This window comes from Palaemon carinicauda, chromosome 20 (assembly GCF_036898095.1).
Source record: "Palaemon carinicauda isolate YSFRI2023 chromosome 20, ASM3689809v2, whole genome shotgun sequence".
NCBI classification, from domain to species: Eukaryota; Metazoa; Arthropoda; class Malacostraca; order Decapoda; family Palaemonidae; genus Palaemon; species Palaemon carinicauda.
Window position 1 is genome coordinate 123,586,064 of NC_090744.1, and position 15,118 is coordinate 123,601,181.

At 36.2% G+C, this 15,118-nt stretch overlaps 1 long non-coding RNA gene across 1 annotated transcript in view; it reads left to right on the forward strand.

Moving 5' to 3' along the window:
• LOC137614437 (uncharacterized) overlaps positions 1-15,118 on the forward strand; it is a 450,523-nt gene that overhangs the window by 320,713 nt on the left and 114,692 nt on the right. Inside the window, exon 3 of the long non-coding RNA XR_011039089.1 lies at positions 4,717-5,872. This is a non-coding gene — a long non-coding RNA (uncharacterized lncRNA). The remainder of the gene's footprint in view (positions 1-4,716; positions 5,873-15,118) is intronic.

A 15,118-nucleotide genomic window follows, 5' to 3' on the forward strand; every position in this document is an offset into this window, starting at 1 on the left:
TAAACTTACCATTAAGTTAGTAGGCAATGGAAAAATATGTCCAAAAGGGATTTGTCTCCCTTGGGGTTTTCCCCATAGCCAAAGTATTCATGGCGTTTTTCCTCCGGTACCACCTTCCCTCCCCGCGGCCTCTGCTCGATCTGTCTTCTTTGGAGAATGAACGAGTTAAAGTGTCAATCATTGATCCGTGGATATTCCTAATTTTCTGGAGGTCTGGCTGCTTCCAGTAGTGAAGCGGCAGCACCCATGACCAGAGCGGAGTCTTTCTTGCCTTCCTTAGGGTTTTTGAATCTCCCCACTTAGGAGCAGTTCTTCAATTTACTAATCCATGGGACACAGTGGAAGCACACATCTACCTCCACAGTGGTCAGCCTGGTCCTTTCCATCCCTGAGCTTCTGGAGGGGTTTTATCTCATACAGGTCTTGGGTCATTGCTGATGCATTCTACACAAGTTGGCAGTAGAGCAGTTGCTGGCAGGTTCTCTCAGGAGTACCTGTCAGGCCTGCAATACTTTTTGATGGAGCAGGCCAATTGAGATTGCTCAGCGTGTTGGGTGGACCTAACAGCCTAAGCTTGCTCAGTGTGCTGGGTTTGTTTGGCAGGAGAAACTTTGTTTTTCATACCTGCCTCCTTTGTGGAGGCATTCTCTACAACTCCATGGTGGCAGAGCTCTCGAGTTGATAGTAGGGTTTCCCGGAGTCCCGGCCAGGCTTGCAATCCCCTCGGGGTGAGCATGTTAGCTGATCTCGATCAGCCAGGTGGGCACACTTAGGGACCTGAGCTTATTCAGTGTGCCGAGTTCCCCCAGCAGAAGAAACACATTCGTTCTGTTCCTCCAACTTGCAAGGAAGGTTGCCATTCTTGCTAATGCAAAAGGGCTTCCAATATTGAGGGGTCTGTCCCCTAGTAAGCGGGCTTTAGACTCTTCTATGCCTTGGTCTTGCTCTTCTGATCACCTAGATGGCAATGGCGGTTGCTGCCACCTCACTGTCGTGAGACATAACTCTTCAGGGTTATTGCCACAGATTTTTACTCCCCACAGGATAGAAAGTTCTTCGGAGCATCCTCATGGTGATGCCTGCCAATCACTTGTGGTCACTGCCTCTCACCATTGTACAAGTCTCATGAGCATAACCCTTTGGGGTTATTGCCTCGGTCCAGTACTTCCTATGGGATAATGAGCTCTTTGGAACCCTCACATGTTGATGCTCTCCAACTGCTTGTGGTTGCTGGCTCTTGCTATCGCACCCCTCAGGGCACAAGGAGTCTTGTGAGATAAAACATTTTGGGGCTATTGCTGAAGATCTGTACTCTTTATGGGATAGAGGCAGCTTGGTCTGATGTTCACGAGGAATGGCAGCACACGTGTGCCTTGCTCTTAACCTTTCAAGCACGTACCTCCTCCTGCAGATTCCTTGACGAATGTTCATTCCCCAGTTTACGATGCTTGAGCTTGTGGATGAACAGATCATAGTTGCTTGGAAGAGTCTTAACTCGCCTGCCACGTGCTGATGATGTGAGAGGGCGAACTTCTCCTGCTGATGAAGATTTGTTCACTTCTCTAGCTGCGTGCTATTCAGGTACATCAGCTTCATGCGCACGCTTGCATGCTTGCTAACTTGTTCACGATGATACAGTTCTTGAACGATCAATTCCTTTTGGGCAATGTCACTGCGCTTTAACACAGATGCACTGTCCCGCATGATTGTGTGCGAGCTCCTAATGCTGATGAAGGCTGTTCTCTTTGCAAGGTTCATGAGTTTCTTCACGAGTGCACATGCGCTCGTGAGGAGTAGGAAGGGCTAGTTACCACTATACTGTAAAGAACCTACTGATATCTCTTCGTTCACAAAGGACACACTTGGCTTCAGCCTACTGAAGCCATCAATCAGACAAGTTTAAACCCTGTTCCAATGCATCAATGGCACTCTTTCTCAGTTGATGGTTGTATCTCTTGGGGAAAACCAGGTTCTCCAAGCACTTATCACCCTTGTACCCCAGGCTTAGAAGGTCTGCCCATCAGGTCCTCATCAAAAGCTTCAGATTGTACTTGTAAGTATCAAGGTACTTAGACTCTTGAGACTTGCAAAGACTCCAACAGTATTTTACCTCAGCAGAACAATCGGATCCTGTTTTGTTTAATCCAATCAGGAACGGAGAGATCCAAGGTGGGATTCGTTTTTCCTAACTGATACCTGTCACAAGGGGGAAAGGGGTCTCGTTTACAAACATTTATCGATGTTCATTGATGGAGTTGTTACGTAACGAACTATTCGTGCCGCTCTCAGATCTTCGGTCTGACCCGGAGGACCCATCACAAGGGATTCAGTCCATAAGACTGGGCTTTTGAGATTGATTTTTCTCGGGAGATTTGGTCTACCTGTGAAAACTTGCATCACGGGCAGTTCCCCTGAGAATGGCATAGCATATACCTTATATAAAGGTGGGTTTTTTCTGTGTGATTATTGGTCGTTGATTGAACTTATGCACACATCTACCTTCCTTACAAATGTGATTGAAGATACGTTTCAACCTATTCTTATGGTAGTTGCTTACAACCGATAGCCTGCTAGACAGCGATTAGCATGGGTAGTTCACTTTGATACAGATTATCCTCTAGAGATATCTCGTTACTCTGGCGTTTACCAGTCTCTCACACCTGTTAACAATTATGTGCACTTTTCAACAAGAAGGAACTTCTGTTGTTTGTTGCATAAAGTTTTTCTGAGACCACACATTTTTTACTTGATATTTTAACACTTGTTTAAAAGAAATTATGGTTTGATTTTGATATGTTAAATGTAATAACTGTTTATTTGGCTGGTCTATGTAATACATTATTTATTTAGTTTAGTTACATATCCAGGCAACATCACATATATCAAATTTTTTTATATTACTGATCTGTTTGCATATATATATATATATATATATATATATATATATATATATATATATATATATATATATATATATATATAATAAATAATATATATATATATATATATATATATATATATATATATATGTATATATATATATATATATATATATATATATATATATATATATATATATATATATATATATATATGTATATATATATATATATATATATATATATATATATATATATATATATATATATGTATATATATATATGTATATGTATATATATATATGTATATATATATGTATATATATATATATATATATATATATATATATATATATATATATATATATATATGTTATAAAAAATTATTTTCCAATCCTACTGATATCAATACATAATTCTGTGAAAGATGAACTGCCAATTCATTAAAAGAAAAAAATGCAAGTCCTGATCCTATGAATATATTCTTATCAATAATTAGGCCATTAGAAAAGAGAACTTAACCTAAGCCATGTTTGTCATTAAATTATTAGTGTATAATCCCCGAGGCATAGATTCATAAAAACGAGCACTTGATTCTGTGAGCTTGCAATTGTGAGAAAGTCATGCCGACTCTTGCTAAAGAACCGGTTATGTAAACGCACTATAATAGCCAAAACTATAATTTGCTAGTTTGTGCAAAATATGTTTAGTAATTAAAATAGGCACCGATATGTCGGCCAAGGGAATAAGCCAGGATAGGACAGCCAATGATAAGGGAGGATTATATAATATATGGGTAAGGTTGAATAGATTTTTAATGATTTATGATAACATTGGTTAACCATTGGCAAAAGACAGTTTTGTGTTTAGTAATGTTGAAGACATAACTCCAGAAAGACCATGTTGTTAGATTTAGTGTTTTTAGGTATACCCATTAGGTAAAAAACCATAACCTTAAATAAACTCTTCAATGAATTGTTACTAGGTTAGTGAATCAGTGTGAGATAAGTTTTTCATAGTCTAAGGCAAGATAAAATGGCGAATCTGGGTAGAATTGATGCTGGTTCATTGATTCAAGGTTAAACAGAAAATCCACGTAGATAAATGAATTAATAAGATAGGATAGTTTAGGAAAGATGCAAACAATATACTGTATATATTTATATAATGAAGTTTTAGTAAGGCCTTTTAATTACGAGAGTGGTACATTTCCTTAATAAATTTAGAAAGGTGCAGGTCATTATTTATGTTTCTAGGAGAGTAAAAACACCAATTTAATTATTCAGTTGCACAGTAGTATACTCTTATATACTAAGCAACATTCGACACCTGAAACTTTAGTGTCATAAATTCTATTTTTGCTCAGAATATATTCATACCTTGTTTATAGATAGGAGTATTGTTTGTGTGTGACTAGGTATCCTTTGTGGTGTGAGGTAAAATATCTTATTCATGGAATTATGATTTATTGAGTAGTTCTTGAAAATTGCAGGGATTAAGTGAAGGATTAGGGGAGCTTCAGTTTGTCATTGAATTAGCAGAGGTCAGTCATTAGATTATTCTAGGTGAAGTATTCCCTATTTGGGACCTAGGAGTAATACATTTTCACTTTGCAAGATATACTTCGACTGTAATATTTGATATAAATGTCATGGGCATGCCTAGTTTGTCATTATTTCTACTATTTTATATTGAATTAATTAGAACGTTCTATATTATAGTTATATCATTCATAATGTTTTGATAAAAATACAGTCTGGATATGGAAGTGCACAATAATAGATGTGAATAAGGCTGATGTATCTATACAATTAACATCTTTTATTTATTTTTTCAGACTAAACTCATCAAAAGAAAAAGGAAATTTAGAGTCATCTGCTGAAAACCAAAAACTAAACTGAAAATATGAAGAGTATTATGAGACATTTCTAATGACATCAAGATGAAGACCAGCAACGAATTAACTGGGATTTACAACAGGAAAAAATTCAAGGAGGTTTCTGAGGAAGACAAAATCGATTAATTTCTTATTTAAAAAGGAGCACAGAGTTGTTACGGGTAAAGAACCCACTCTTATCATAAAAATTTCTAATGGTATAATATCCTTATCAAGAGATATTACAGTACTACAGATGATTCTTCGAATTGTCCAGTTGACTATATTTTTAGATGGTTGTGTTACAGTGGTCACAATATTTATATTCCATAGGTTTAATAGCAATCAATAACTGAAGATAACAAAAAGAGTAAAGTAACAGTAAATAACTAGTGTGAAATTTTAAGACCACGATATTGCCAGATTTATTTCAAGTTAAAGTATTTATTCCTTAAAACCTGAAATTTAATTATTAAAGCTATTTACTTTTATTCAGACTAGTAGTAAGTATTGCATTCGCTCTTAATCTTTACAAAGTCATAGCATATAAAACAAATGTTTGTTTTTTGAGTTAAAAAATGCACAATACTATATTTTTCTATTAAATCCCAAGCACTCAAAATTTTACTTGAAAATTAGGTCCAACTCACCATATATGAGCTTGTTTAACTATAAAATTAAAATTTTCTAATTAATATTAGATAAATAAGAACAATAATGGTACAGTTTTCTGAAACTAGTTGGTGAATGTGAGTATATTGAAGGATAAGGGATTCCTATTACCATACCGCTTTAATTAATTAGCCTGTATTATAAATAATGTTAAATTGATTGGTTTATATGTATTGTAAATTCATTTGGAAAAGGAGGAAACTGGACGTTAACAACAAATTAATACAAGCGGGGCATGACTCGGACCCATTAAAAGTATTTTCGGTGTTCAAACTCTTATTTAATTTTTTGTTTCATGGTCGTCTCCTTAAATTTAAGAAGTATTTAAAAGATAATTTTGTTTGCATAATTTTGGAAGGGGAAACTTGATATGGAATTATTTTTTCAATGTGTATCATTCAAACAATGTAGTGACGAACCTTTTAATTGTGACTTTCATATGGAAGTTTTAGATAAAAAAAAAGGTATTCCCAAGATTTTAGGCAATGGAATTTCAATATCTATTCGATATTAAATTAAAAAAAAAACTGTCAATATTAAAGAAAAAAAGATGATGCATTTTCGAAAATTTCAAGTGTTGAGAAAAAGGTCTTCAAAAAATTTTCTTTAGACTTGCTGAATAGTCTTTAATATGTATAAGTAAGGGCTTTTGGTGGCAATAATTTTCTTAAACATCGGGGATCATAAGGACGTAATCTTCATATTTTAGGGTTAATTACTAAATTAATGGAGAGTGCCTTGTCTCAACTATTCACAACAATGTACGCTGCACTTGTCAAATCTGGGCACATCCAAAACGTGGCCAACGAGTTAAATGTCATCTGACGTCTTGTGTATGTTTTAAGCAAATTTTACGTTCTTGACATATTTGATTATTGTTTCTGACACTTTATGCATCTTTTATCATACTCATAACATAAAAATATAAACATATGAGCAAGTCATCAAAGAAATAAGAACAATATTAGACCCAAAAAATTATATTTAAGGAGGCCCATATAATAGAAAACGGGTAGTCTGCTTTGTTGGTTCTTAAAAAATGGTATTGTTACTTTGTATGGTCAACTACAGTAAATACGATTTTTTTCTTTTTTTGGACGTATAGGTAAATACGAATCAAGATCAGAAAATGTTTCCGCAATAGTCCATGAGCCAGACCAAAGAATTGTATGGATTGGTACCACCTGGGGTGGCAAAATGTCCCTGTTTTTTCTTGAAAGGTATATATCCATAGATGTAAAAAAAGTTTGAAGCCAAGCTTAGAGCAGTAGCTTAGTGCTAGTATTCACCTCGTAAAGATCTACGAATGGTCCCAATATGGGATCCTAAATTTTGGGGTAGGGGAAATGTAAATTGCAATATCTTTTGAAGTAATGGGCCAATATCTCCAAGTTACCACTCAAAATGTTAGGAATTTTATGTTCTACAAAATTATATATAATTTTATCCAATATGCCAATAAAGTAGGTCACTAAAGGTCAAAAGGTCATAAAACTTTTCCCTTGCATAAAATCTGTACCTCTGTTCAAAAAATCTCCCCAGTTACTGCACCAATGGGAATTTTTCCACTGAAATGAGCTTAGATAGAAGATAATAAGTGTCCAACTCCATTTTATGCATAAAAGTGTTATATTTATTTGTATCTGAAGTATGGTACTTGATGGTATTTGACACATATTTGGAAAAGGTCATTTTTTTTAATGAAACACTTGCAAACACGAAGATAACAATTTGTTGCTCGTTCATGCACTTTTACAAACAGATTTTCCCCACCAAGGGCAAAAATCATGTCAGAATGAGTTTATTTCATCTAGGACTGTTTTGACATTTAAAGGTCAATGCCCTGGGGTCAAGGTCAAGCACATACACCACTTAACTTTGGAAATGCATGTTACTTCTATCTGACAGAACAAAACATAAAAATATGGTAAACCATATTTCAACCAATACAAAAGTGTTGATACTTGCAAAAAAAATTACCTGGATTTGTAGGCCTACTTATCTCCTACCCTAAAGTCATGCTCCCCGGGATATTTTTCGGCCTCTTTGAATCAGTAAACTTTTTTATCTCATTCTTCATCAGTGTCGTCTTCATCAAATGAGCCTTCAAATTCAATAGTCCCCTGCTCCTCTTCCTCTTCCTCCATGTCTGTAACTTGCAAAGGTATGTGCCCCTCATTCTGTTCTGTAGGCAAGAACAACTCTCCTCCAAGCACTGCTTTTGACAGTTGCAGGCGATCAATTCCATGACAGCCTCAGGGGCAGGTGGTGCGTCGCCCCAGTCGATCACTAACTCTTCTTCATCTACCTTCCACCCATGGCCAACTGGAGAAGGAATATTTGGATTCCTTTCCAAACTTCTTTTTCAGATGGCACACTAATAGTTGGCTCTCTTGCAGTGAATGAGCAAGGAAGATGCACATGGTAGCAGTTGCCAAGACTCAGCCTTGCCTTTTTTCGTACAAAAAATGGAGAAACTCAACTCATTTATGCTGTTAATTGTTGCCCTGGCACTATAAAGGGAACATGTTAGTGCCTCTAATTGTTTGATTGCTTGGTTCGATAGGTCCCATGATTGGCCTAATGACTGCAAGGTTGTCATGTGGTCTTTATCATTTAGAAGACGGAGAACTGAGACTTTGCCCTTGCCGGCAAAGCTGCTCACAGTGTCACAACATGTGAATGAGTGGAGATCAAGAAAGCAGGCACATTTTTCGAGACCGAGAAGATCTGAAGCCTTCTTAACGTCTAAATATTCAGTACGCATCTTTGAGCCCACTTTGAAATATACATGGCATGCTAACTTTGGTGTAAAAGCCATAGCCAAAATAAAGATATCAGTGTCTGGTGATACGATGACAACAGCTGCCAGACCAGACCTGCCACAGTGCTCTGCATGTAGAAGTAGCTGGGTTTCTGCCTCCTCCTGACTACTCTGTAGATCTTGAATGTCAGAGAATGATTCTTTTGTTACTCATATGCATTGATCTTCATGTGTTAGGAAAAGCTCTTTCTTGTCCAGCCTTTCACGTAGTCTTTGATCATTGCTCCATTCATCAACAAGAAACTCAATCAGTTGGGTCTTGTTGTTTCCGTTATGTAGAAAAGTTTTCCACTGCTTCAAACTGTGGCCGATACAATCTTGCCAAACGTCATAGCACCCTCAGACCCTTGTTTCACCCGCTCAGCATTCTTAATGGAGTTTTCTTTGTATACGTTGAAAACATCATCAATTCGGCAGTTAACTCTCCCCTCCATCAGGATCGCAGAGAAGATGGACTTGGAAGCTTCTCCAAAAGAGACATTTGTGGTGTTGGCCATTATTTTTTTGTACAATGGCCATTCCATCAATGATGCAAGCAGAATTAAACGGGATGGTATCGGCTGGTGAAAGATCCTTTCTCAGACAATTGGAGAGCTGTGCCTTATTGGTCTTTCGTAGGGTGCCTTCAGGGTTTGCTAATGCCCAAGGTATAGGGCCAAGACGATAGGACAGCACATTCCTCATGTCCAGCTTTCTGGTCTGTCCAAGGAGCATCATTTTTGCAAACAGGTTTCTGTCAGCAGCTATGATGACACTCCGTCCCTGTGTTTTCACAGAACTTTTCATTTTGATATCACAATGTTTTCAGTTTCAGTTTCTTTAGTGGGTCAAAAAAACTTTTGGTGGCGCTGATATCAAGCCTTTCATTGTAAAATTCTTTAAATGCTAAAGTTCCTTTAACCTTGGTCCCTGAAAGATCTTTTGCAATGTTGTCAGGAGCGATCATTCCTGTGGAGAGGCTGATTAGCTCAGAGGAGAGACAGAGTGGATTTGTCCAGTTTTCATCCAACATGCTGACCAACATTGATACTGCCCTTTCATCGTTCTTTATCCGTGGTACAGCGAGATCAGGGTGGCAAAATGGTTGGCTGCTACTCAGTTCACTTTTCATTAAACCAAGAAATAGAACTTTTGTACTCAGCAGTTAGGTAGTATCTGTGTACTGCACTTGGCCTGAAGCTGAAACCTTTTGTCCCTCCTGGTGTCTGGGTGTCTTTATTCACTGTCTCCTCAATGGCCAATTCCACAGGAATCCTTCCAAATGGATTGGCAGGTCCAATTTGAATGGAAAACCCGCTATCCTGGAAGTGCTCCAGGGCATCTGGGTGCTCTGTTGACAGATTGTTCTGCGTAATATGTGCTAAGATACCGGGCATAGTTGTGCTTATTATATGCAAACGACCATGGTATCATGTCTTTGAGAGCAGACAGATGGAGACACCAATTCCATTCTCTAGAAGCTCGCAGCATGTTCAACATGATGTCTACCATGTCCAAGTACTACATCCAAAATGATGCTAGATCCCCTCAATCCTGGCGCAGACTCTCTTTGTATGCCTCAAAACTTTCAGCCAGTGACACAAATGCTTAGGTGCTCTGTGTCTCTGTGAAGGTCTCCTGGTATATATCTTGGAAAAATGTATTGACCAAGTTTCGAATGGCAATTTCATCTTCTCCATGTATTTCTAAGAACCCTTTCCAGACAAGATGATGCAGAGCTTCATACAATAGTTTGTGGAACCTAACTGAAACATTGTACTGTTTTCTAAAAAGTAGCTTTTCTATTGACCCCTCAGCAATGACACCTGATTCAATTCAAAGATCTCTCAACCCAGCATCTTGGAATCGTTTACCATTGATGCTTAAGAGTGTACACAGGGTGTGAAATATGCCCATCCGAGGAACGACTTCTGAAAATTTATCTCTCTGCTTCCAAATCATTTCAGTTGCTTTGGCATATAGTGCTTGGTCAAACACAGTGATAATGCTACTAAGACCTAGTGATCTTCTGATCAGTTGAGACTGGCGCAACACCTCATGGACATTAGATAGCTCAGTGGCAGGGGCATTTATTGTGGGTAGATAACGAACTTCCTCAGGGGTGATCTCTACGTCATCACGGACTTGAATGTTGAAGCCTGTCCAGCTCCCCACAGTTTGGTTTGAAGCACAATGTGGATGAGTGAGCAACCAAAGCAGAGTTTTCTTTTTCACTTCATGATTCATTGTCTGGTCATCCATTTCTACATAACCACGAAGAGGAGGTCCAACACACTTTCCAGCAATCTCTATGGTCCGATGTTTTCGCTTCTCTTCATTTATTTGTTGCAGCATGAGGGATTGTGGTCTAAACACCCTGGGCTGTGCAATGAGGCTGTTAACTCGGTTTGATGTCCCTCCACTGCTTAGTGTCTCCTCCCTCCTATCAATGTTGTCATATGCCAATGTCACTTGAATGTTAAGCTGGATAACTCTTATTATGGCAGTGGCAGCAATCCTAAGAATTCCGGCATGCTTCCGAATCTCAGCTACTTTTAGGAGCCGTTCCCACAATGCACGATCCTGGGGCGAATTCAACTCAAGGTCTGTATCATTGCATTCAAAGATACGGGAATTGCGTGTTAACTTGCACGGCAACAGTACTTGGTCTATATCACCGGAACTCTCCATGATAGTTTGGAAATGAAAAATGAAATTAGACACTTAGTTGTATACAATCTTAAATAATGCTAAGACCCTATGACCTTATCATAATGTAAAATGTACAGCGCTCTATCTCGATACATTGTAGTCTGTTTAGAAGTTATTTCAGAGAATTGGAAGGGGTACCAGTTTTAAATGGGTTAAAGGGCTATCAAACTACTTCGTCCCTTATAAACCTGATAAAATGTAACCTAGTCTATGCATATTGCAATATTTTAATAGTTAAAAACGGATTTCAGCAAAACATGCATACTAAATTATCAGAATATTAAGTAATTTAATTTTGTTTCTTCTCTGGCTAAATATGGGCTTTTTAAAAAAAAGTGTCAAATACCGTTAAGTATCATACCTCAGATACAAATAAATTTAATATTTCTAGGCATAAAATGGATTTGGACACTTATTATCTCTAATCTGAGCCCATTTTAGTGGAGAAATTCTCATTGGTTCAGTATCTGGGGTGACTTTGAACAGAACTACTCATTTTAGGCAAGGGTAAAATCTTGTGACCTTTTGACCTCTAGTGACCTACTTTATTAGCATATGGGCATATATGATATATAATTATGTAGAACATGAAATTCCCAATATTTTGAGTGGTCATACGTAGCAATTGGACCATTACTTCAAATGATATTGCAATTTATATTTCCTCTACCCAAAAATTTAGGATCCCATATTGGGACCATTCGTAGATCTTCATGAGGTGATTAACAGCATTAAGCTACTGCTCTAAGCTTGGTTTCAAACTTTTTTTTTTTTTATCTATGGATGTATACCTATGAAGAAAACACAGTGACATTTTGCCACCCCACGTGGTACCAATATCTGGTCTGGCTCATGGACTACAAGGGACCAGACCCGATTGTGCGAATTTACATTCAAAGGCTATTCGGCAATACCAATGTTTTAATTTAGAAATCCATTTAAAACATGAATAATGGATGTTCTCCTAGCCAAAATTATAATAATCTGAATTTCCAAAATTCCATCCAGTTGGTGGGTCACGTTCCTCAACAATCTGTTAAATGAAATGCCAGTTTCCTCCGAGCCAATTTATATATTTCTAGAACGTATTTTTAGAATTGTGTTAAGTACTGTAAAAAAGTTATTTAAAAGTCCGACTGAAGGGTAATTAACTTTATCTTTTTAGAGATTTATTCGAATTCATTCTACAAGCTGTGTATTAAAGCACGTTAATTCGATGTGAATATAACCTCCTCATTATTTTAACAATATAAATATTCTCATCTTTGCCTATGTAGGCCTATGCCCCTCTGAGACTATCATCTAATTATTACCAACTATCAGAATTTTCTAATACACAACTTCAAATATAGGCTTACGTTCTTAAATAGTATAAATAGACTTTTTATGATAGAAGCCATTGGGCAAAAAAAAAAAAAGTATGGTCCACTGATTAACCACATTTTGAGGTGTCAGTCCAATATTTTTCTTGGTGGGGCTGGGGGCAGAAGAATAGCTTATTATATTCTAACAATCAACATTTGTATGAATATTGGTGTTATACTACAGCTAAATATATAGTATTATATTAACTGATAAATTTGGTTTAATATTTCAGAATAACTGTCTTATTTCCTTCCCTTTTCTGCAATAATATCAGAATTTTGCTTAACTGAAATATCATATAAAGACCCAGTACTAGCTTATTTTTCATGTACAGTTAAACGAAGGGAGAACTAAGTATGCTCTGTAAAGATTGCTTTTTCATTTATTGAATAGATTAACATATGGTGCGAACAATTAATCTGTATCTTATGTGACGTGATGCAAGGAGTCATAAATAGAACAATTTTGAATATTTTCGAAGGGAGTCACTGTATTTAAGGTCTTAAATAGGATTGCTATGCATTAGAAGGCTATTATAATCTCTCTCTCTCTCTCTCTCTCTCTCTCTCTCTCTCTCTCTCTCTCTCTCTCTCTCTCTCTCTCTCTCTCTCTCTCTCTCTCTCTCTCCCCCCTTCTTTAGAATCAAGGTTATATTCACAACCAAAAAAGAGCTGTTTCAAAATAAGTTTAGATTGTTTGGAAATTTTTTCCCCCAAGGTGTTTGCAAGTTTAATGTTAAAATTTTAGATTAATAATTTTACAAAATTTTCAAAATTTTAATCATTCTGGTCACCGGTTACGTATAACATTCCAAAAGCTTGTTTGCAGTAGCATATCTTAGTCATATATTCTTTTCAATCCAGTTAACAGTCATTTGTGTCTAAAAACGTTAGAATGACAAAATTGCTATTCAAAGGATAAAATTTCGTCTACTGGTTTTAAGCTTTGCATATTCTTTATACAAAAGAAGAAATTAACAGCTTAGTACTCTCGTCTAGATTATGGTCTATATAATTAATAACAGTTGTAGTTTACAGCATTTTGTTGAAATGTTTTATGAGGGGAATGCTTATTAAATTTTACTTCCAGGAAAGCATTAGTTTTTCCATGATAGAATTCAGAGAATTTGCCCAAACCATCAGTGAGGTAGTTTTAAATCAGCATTCACGTAATATTCATGAAATTGTATGTTCTAATAATAGTTATAATGAAAAACTTAAAGATTATATCTGAAAGGCTTAAAGGAGTTGTTATACTTGAAGAACGAGTGAAGATTAATGGTTTGTATAGAGACTGCAGACATTTAGTTGTAGATACGCAGGCTAATCTTGAAGGGATATAATTAGGAAGGACTTGCATATAGGGCACTGCTTTAGAGGAAAAAGATATCAGGTTGGGACCAATTATTTGAGACATTGGGAAACTCAAAGAAAGAATAATCTGATTTTTAAAGCCTTTTATTGAACGCCTGCAAGATAAATTTCAAAGTAAAATCTGAAGGATTTTTTAAAGGTTAGCATTGTTAAGGTATTTATATTTAGAGATTAGAGGGTAGCACAGTGGTTGAAACTTTCATTGTAATAGAAATATATATTGTACAGTTTATACCTATCAAAAGTGGTTTTATAGGAAAATGCCTTGGAAATCTAATCAAAATAACTTGATATAAGTAGTAAGGGAATTGAATTTGGTGGATATCATTTTTTTTTTCACATTTATGTAGCAAAGCTGATAACATATGCCTGAAACCAGTTGCTTTTTATATACAAAAAAATACTGTTTTGTCATTTATGATTTTATTAGATTCAATTATTAAGCATTAAAGCTTGAGATGCTTTTATAATTCATTAATGTGCATTGGTTAGAATGTTTATTTCAAATGTATTGTTGCAATTAATAGGCACTTCTTGATAAGGTGTATTACATCTGAATAATTGGTATGATCGAAAATTCTCCAAGATACGAGAGCTATCATCCTGGTTGTTATTTTATGGGAAGAAAGTGACATAGCATTGCTAATATTATGGCTTCATAAATAAGTAAAGGTAGAAGGCCCAACATAATCACTTCATTGGTTAGAAATATGGGCAATACTGACTACTTTATTAATGCCCCAGGTTCATTATAGCAACAGAGCTGGGAAGGAATTGTTCATGATATTGAGTATAAGAAATAGGAATAGCTAAAAGAATTGGTTTCTTCCACCATAGTGAAAATGAGATTTCTTCAGTGAAACAATGGAGGTGTTAGCAAGGGAGGTTATTATTTAATATCCCCCTTAAGAAATGTTAGAAGCCTAAGATATTGTTCATATCTCAAAACTGAAATAGAAAGGTAAGACTAATCTTAAATGAGAGATTGACTGAACAACATTTGTTCAGTAAACTATTTTCTATAAAATAGAATTTGAATTGCACAGGCTCAAGTTGTTAGTGATATTGATACTAATGGCAGTGATAGAGAGACTGCATGCCTTTGTGGGTCAAACGAGGCATTTCTAGGAATAGTTTCCTGAGCAGAAGTTTTTCAAGAGCCGACCTCTTGTCATATAAGACTGGTCTTCCCTATCTTATTTCAATTTTGAAAATGAGAAAAATCTTAGGCTTCACCATTGATTATGGTGGATATTAAGAATTAATTTTCCCTGCTAAACCCCTGGATTGCTCAACCTCTCATTTCCGATGTGGAGTAAGAAATTGATTCGAATTAGCTATTCAGATTTCTTGTACTCTATATCATAAACAAATCAATCCCAGCTGTGTCGCTGTAAAGAACCTGGGACATTGATATAGTAGTCAGTATTGTCCATAT